General features: G+C 59.4%; 1 pseudogene; it reads right to left on the bottom strand.

The window, feature by feature from the left end:
- Positions 1–222: 222 nt before the first annotated feature.
- On the bottom strand, positions 223–956 carry LOC127396012 (forkhead box protein J1-like; annotated as a pseudogene).
- Between the last annotated feature and the right edge of the window lie 5,825 nt (positions 957–6,781).

Genomic DNA, 6,781 nt, shown 5'->3' with positions numbered 1-6,781 from the left:
GTCAAACAACTAACAGTGGAAATATCAAACATTAAACAATCAGCAAAGCAGTGAAAAAAAAAACAGTGAAAATATCAAACAACTCCAAAAGTGCATTTCCTCTAGCCCCTTCCTATTAAGAAATTCGAATGCTAAAAATACAGGTTTATTTGAATAGACAATATAGAATAGATTCTATAAAAACACCTAAAGAGGCAGACTTGCTGGATGTGTAGACCTTTTTCATTCTGGCAAAGGGGAATCACCACATTCAAACACTTCCTCCATGTTGACAGTGTTGGTGAGGCAATCGCTTGTCCCTTCATCCCAGGGATTTTGCAGGAAAGCAGCAGCCATGAAGGTTTTGTCCCAGCCCAGGTTGTTCTGATGGGATTCGGTGAGGAACCTGTCCCTGCCCCTGGGGACCTTTGGGATGCTGCCCATGGACCGTCAAGTCCAGGGCATGCATGACGGGGCTGGTTGGAGGCAGAAGGGCAAGATCCCCAAAAGTGGACAAGTCTGCGTTCAGGTTGGTGTTGAAGATGGCTTCCCAGTCCAAATCACCTTTCCAGCATCTCAGCTCCTCTTGCTCTTCCTGGGTGAACAAGGCCAAGCTGGAAAGCCAGACCACCCTGGCGGGTCGGTCGGGTGAGGGCTGCTGGCGCTTCTACCCTGCTTGGCCATCAACAGGATCCCAGGTCTGGCTGCCAGTGGTTTCTTTCAACTCTTCCACCAGCTGCTGTGACTCTCTGCTGACCCTCAGGATGTTAGTGGGGGGGCAAACTGAAGCAGCTGGGCTGGCCTCACTCTGTGGTTCTTGTTGGGCTGTTTTTGTGAAGGCCGGGTGGATCTGCACAGGGGACCTCCTCTGCTTTCTGAAGGCACCCTTCTTGAGCTGGTCGCTGCACAGGGGGTCGATCTTTCCCAGGCTCATCCTTCTCCCGGGGCACCCTGATGAAGCACTTGTGTGCAAGCATCGGGGTGTTCAGCAGCCCTGAACCTCGGGGAAATTCCCTCAGACCCCCGTGCCCAGTGTCTCCCAACCCTGGCAGGCTGGAGCTGCCCAGCAAGCTTTGCCTGAGCAGCCCGGCTGAGCCCTCAGTGTTCCTGTCCCACCACCCTCCCCTGCGAGCCTGCCGCTTCCCGCACACTCCAGCCCAGCCAGGAGCTCCTCCAGCTGCAGGTCAGAAGTGCTCACCTTCGAGATGACAGCCAAGAGCAGCACAGGCTGGCTTCCCAGGTTCACGTCTTCACCATGGTCCAGAGCCTCCCGCAGCTCCCACGGCTCCATCCCACTGGCAGCTCTGCTGAATATCCCCTCCTCCGTCGGTCCTTGCTACTGCAGGACGTCCGGCAGCTCCTGTGGCAGAGGCAGGAGGACAGCGACTTGGCTGAGGAGCTGCCTTCCAACAGCAGTGGCCAGAGCAACCCCAGCTCCCTTGCTGGGGTTGGAGAACCCAATCTGCCATCCCCACTGGGGACGCTGCCTGTGGAGCAGGCAGAGGGAGGGCTGGGACCCTCTGTCCAGGCTGGCTGACCTGGGTGGGCTGGTGCAGCATGTCATCCTCCCCACAGAGCACTGTTGGGGGCTGCCCAAAGAGTGTCCTGCTGCAGCCAGAGCCCGCCTGCCCTGCAGCCTGGGCAGGGGGCCGGGGCAGCCCCTTGCTCCTCCTCCTCCTGCTGCTGCTTCTGCTCTCCCCTGCTGCAAAGGAAAACCATTCAGAGTCCATCCATGGAGACCACCAGGCCAACACTCCTGAAGCCAGCCCTGCCTGCAGCTCAGTGTTGAGCACTGCAGAAGGACAGACAGGGAGCCAGTGGCCGGAGCTGTGGCTCTGGCTCAGAGGCTCCTGAGAGCCGATATGACAGCAGGACAGCGTGTCCCAGCCCTCATCATCCTGCCCTCCTCCAAGCTGTGTCCCCGCAGAACCAGGTCCAGTGGCTGCTGCTCAGTGGGTCTCCTTGCTCCTCCTTGTCCCTTGGGCTGCTCAACCTGCATGGCAACACTCAGGAGACAAGTGAGTGCAGCTCAACCTCTTGCAGGAGGTTGCCTTTCTTTCCAAAACTCACCTGGTACACGGAGAAGTCCCCCTCTGCTGCTCGATGGGGATGTCTCAGGCCCTTCCTTGGGATCAGCCTGCAAGAACCAGGCTGCGCTTAGAGAGCAGCCCCGCAGCAGAAAGGGCCACCAGCACCAGCAGCCTGAGCATGGCACAGCTGGGACCCTCTGCCCTCCCAGGCTCCCGGCCCCACACAGCGGGTTACTTCTCAGCACCACCAGCCTGGATATGCTGGTGTTCCTGGTGGCTCCTCAACCCTCTCTGCTCCAGGAATGGCACCACAGGAACCTCCCTGCCCTCCTGCACAAGCTGATCCCTGTCACGGCTCCTCCCTGGCACCCGTACCAGCCCACGGAAGGTGAAAGGCAGCCATGCTCACCTCTGCCTGGCCCTCCAACAGCCTCTCCAGGCTCCTGTCTCTGAAGGTCCTCCACTGGGCAAGAGAGAAGGAGGGGAAGAAGGTGAGCAGTGATACCTCCGCTACTGGGCTGCAGGAGCAGTGCTTGGGGGGACAGAGCCCAGACCAGAGAGACACGGCATGGCAGCAGCTGAGCTCTTCCTCCAAGCCTCTGAGCAGTGGCAGGCAGGTCTCGTAGGCTCCCTTGGCTCCTTCTGCTCTGCTGTGCATCAGGCAGAGACAGGCAGAGAGCTGGCTGAGCCCCCAGCTGCCTCTTCCCTCTCTCCAGGCACCTCTGCCCAAGAGCTGCCGCAGCCACAGGGGCACTTCTCCCCAGCTGGGAGCTGCGCTGCCCCGTCCGGCTGCGCCTGCAGCCTCCCCCCGCCTTACCCTGCAGGGTGCCCAGCCACAGCTCCTTCAGCAGCCGGGAGCTGCAGGAAGAGAGGAGAACCAGCATCAGGCCCTGCTGCCCCCCAGCCTCGGGCAGAGCCCACGCACAGGGCGGCAGGGGCATGGCCGGGAACCTCTCCTGCCCGCCCGTGGGACGTGGCAGCAGGACTCACCCCAGATCAGCAGCGCAGGAGCCAGTGGGCCAGGCAAAGATGAGGGAGATCATGTCCTCATCGCTGCCTCCCTCCTCCTCTGCTTCTTGCTCCCGGGCAACCTCTTCCAGGTTTCACTTACTTCCTAATTGGTGGAGCCTGGAGATGAGACAACGTGAAGGCAGGAAGGGCTGTCCCACTGCTGGCTGGCGGCTTCACTCATAGGGACCAAGTCTGTGATTTCTGAAACGCACCATTACAAGCTGAACAGCTTTTGACAAGTCGCTAAATACACCGGGCTTGGTTGCCTTCCCCAACCCAGCCAGCACGACTCGTTCTACTGCTGCTGGCGGGGTGGCCTCTTGGGGGGCTGGGAGGAGTCCTGGGGACTGCTGGCTCTCCTCTTCGGGGCTCGCCGTGGCCTCCCAGGGGAGCAGTCCCTGCCCTGGCTGGGAGTCGAGGGACCGGGCACAGCTTCCTCCGGATCCTCAAGCTGCTCTTCCTGCTCCCCACGGGCGGGAATGGGGATGCTGGTGGTGCTTCTGGGAGCCCCCTGAAGAGCAGCAGCTGAGGTGGTGGGACGCTCGTCTTCAGGGGCTCCCGCAGGGCTGCTGGAGGGGCCTGGACCGGAGTCAGGAGGCCCCCTTGGGGAGGCAGCAGGACGCTCCCGCCTCTCGGCAGCCCCGCGGCCCTGCAGGCCCAGCAGCTGGTGAGCTTCCCTGCCGCAGCGCTGCACAGCCACGTTGAGGAGGTCTTCAACAAACCTGGCAGCGCGATCCTGGAGGCTGTCCTGCAGCAGCCGGAGCAGGGCCTCTTGGTCCAGCCCGGAGAGGCCCAGGACACACGTGACGAGCTCCCCCAGGGTGACGGCAACGGAAGGCTGCTCCGCAAAGATCTGCCCCAGCTGCTGGTGGACCCAGGGCATAATGCGCTGCAGGAGGGCCGGGTGGTCGTCAAACAGGGTGGCCCAGGTGTCAGGCTGGAGGCCGCCCACTGCAGCCCTGGGCCCCGACTCCACCACCTGTGCCTGGGGCGGCGCAGCGGGAGGGGAGCGCCGAGGGGCTGAGCGCCTTCGTGCTCTTCTTGCACGGGGCCTGCTGAGAGGAGGATGCCTTCGGGAGGCAGCAGGACACTCCTGCCTCTCGGCAGCACGGCGACCCTGCAGGCCCAGCAGCTGGCACGCCTCCCTGATGGCCCGTTCCATGGCGGCCTGAACAGGTGGCTCCAAAAATGTCGCCGTGACGTTTTGGAGGGAGGACCCCAGGAGCTGGTTCAGTGTGTCTTCCTCCAGCCTGAAGAGGACCAGAAGGGGCACAACAAGATCCTCCATCACCTCTGCCACAGAATGCTGGTTCTGCATGGACAGTTCCAGCTCCTCCAGGATCCAGGGCACAAGGGTCGGCAGGAGAGCTGGGCGTTCCTGGAAAAGAGTCGCCCAGATGTCGGGCTGCAGGTCACCTGGAGGTGCCCCGGGCACCAGCCCCGCAGGCTCTTGTCCTGATGCTGCAGGGCTGTGGACAGCTGGATGGCCAGGACCTCCTCCTGACTGCTGGTGGACAGCTGGTGGAGATGCAGGTGGCAAGATGACATGCTCCTCAAAGTTGTCATCTGCCTGCACCGAGTGCACAATGGAGCAGATCCTCCTCTTGCAGAGGGGGCACTCGGGCTTGCTGCGGGCCCAGTGCAGGATGCAGCTGTAACAAAACTGGTGCAGGCACGGCAGCACGTAGCTGGTGCCCTCTCGGCTGCCCAGGCAGATGGGACAGCGGTTGTCCAGCTCCGTAGCCCTGCTCTCCCTGGGCTGTGGTGGGGGGGAGGTGGGCATGTTGCGCTGCTCCCTCCCAACAGCTCTGCAGAAGCTGGTGTCACACTAGGAAAGCAAGAGAAGCCCCAGTCATGGGCTGGCCTGGGCAGGGGGCAAAGAAATGCCCAGCTTCTTGCAGAAGGAAACCCTCCCAGCTCCTCAGGATGAGCTTTTCCCTGCCAGCTCACCTCTGCTGCTGCGAGCGTGCCTCCTGGTGCCCCGGCTGCCTGCAGCTGGCAGGGCCGGGGAGAAGCCTTTACTGGCTCTGGCGCCGAGGGTGAAGATCTCCCAGGAACAAGCTCCACAATCGCAAGCTCAGCTCCAAGGGACACTGACCGCTCCAGCCTCACCAAGGGCTCAGCTGGAGTGCCGGTAACTGAAACTCCAACCTGATTGGGTGGCTCCAGCACCTGTTGCTTGGGACTTCACCAATCACCTCTCAGGGTTTCATGACAGCCTGTCCTTCCCCTCGGCCCTTGCCCAAGTAGCCCTGCACCCCAGCATGCAGCCCCGAAGGCGTCGGGGCACCTCACAGCACACCCCCCTGCCTCTGGGGAAGGCATCAAGGGGATGGGGACGGGCTCTTCCCAGCACCGCCTGGTGGGAGGGAGAGAGGTGGTGGCAACTCCTGAAACTAGAGAGGTTCAGGCTGGAGACGAGGAATCCAAACCAAAAGCCTTGTGAGCATCATGAAGTACTCGGGTGGGTTGCCCAGGCAGACTGTGAGGTCCCTGAGCCCAAAGGTCAGCCTCCAAGACCCGAGTGGCCATGACCCAGAGCATCCAGTCCTGAGCCAGTCGCTGCACAAGAGACCTCCTTCGTCCCCTTCGAGTAGAAGCGGTTCTTGGTGGGACTGGTAGGACCAGAGATGAAGAGGAACATCTGAGCGTGAAACCCTCAGGACAGGCAGAAAAAGGGCTATGAGAGGGGCAGGTGTTGATGGCATACCGTATCTTACATATAGTCTCTATATTTTACCAGCTGTCAAATGAAGGATTCTCCCCCAGCGTCAGATTACCTTGAGGTACACATTGTACTTCACCATCCTCCGTCATCACACACCAGGTATGCCCAGGTCCCTGAGCAAAAGCAACACCCCGGACAGGTTTACCTTTGTCTGAAGCAGGATGGACCCAAACACTTTTACCCAACAGGTTTCTCTCACATACCACAGGGACTTTATACCCATCTGCAGTATGTAAAAGGTCTGACTGAGCAGGACCAGCCACCTTGATGGATCCCCTGGTATTAAATAACCAGGTGGCCTTTGTCATTTTTTTTTTCCCAGTTTCTGAAAGTTCCACCACCCATTGCCTTCAGGGTAGCTTTTAAGAGACCATTGTACCTTTCAACTTTCCCTGAGGCTTGTGCATAGTATGGGATATGGTAAATCCACTCGATACCATGCTCTTTAGCCCAGGCACTGACAAGACTGTTTTTGAAATTAGTCCCATTGTCTGACTCAGTTCTTTCTGGAGTACCATGTCTCCACAAGATTTGCTTCTCAAGGCCCAGGGTAGTATTCTGACCTGTGACATGAGGCACAGGATATGTTTCCAACCATCCTGTACTTGTTCCCACCATTGTAAGTACATGGCGCTTACCCTGGCGGCTCTGAGGCAGTGTGATGTAGTCAATTTGCCAAGCCTCTCCATACCTGTACTTTGACCACCTCCCCTCATACCACAAGGATTTCAACCGTTTCACCTGCTTAACTGCAGCACACGTCTCGCAGTCGTGGATCACCTGCACAATAGTGTCCATGGTTAAGTCCACCCCTCGGTCACGAGCCCATTTGTATATTCCATCTCTGCCCTGATGACCTGAAGTGTCATGGGCCCATCGAGCCAGAAAGAGCTCACCCTTACGTTCCCAGTCTAAGTCTATTTGGAACACTTGAGCAGCCTCATCTGCTCGTTGGTTGTGTCGATGTTCCTCAGTGGCTCGACTCAGAGGCACATGTGTATCTACAGGATGCACTTTTACCACCAGTTTCTCT

Source organism: Apus apus, chromosome Z (genome assembly GCF_020740795.1).
Source record: "Apus apus isolate bApuApu2 chromosome Z, bApuApu2.pri.cur, whole genome shotgun sequence".
Classification (NCBI taxonomy): domain Eukaryota; kingdom Metazoa; phylum Chordata; class Aves; order Apodiformes; family Apodidae; genus Apus; species Apus apus.
Note: the sequence above shows the minus strand (reverse complement) of the source record. Positions and strands in the feature narration are given on the sequence as shown.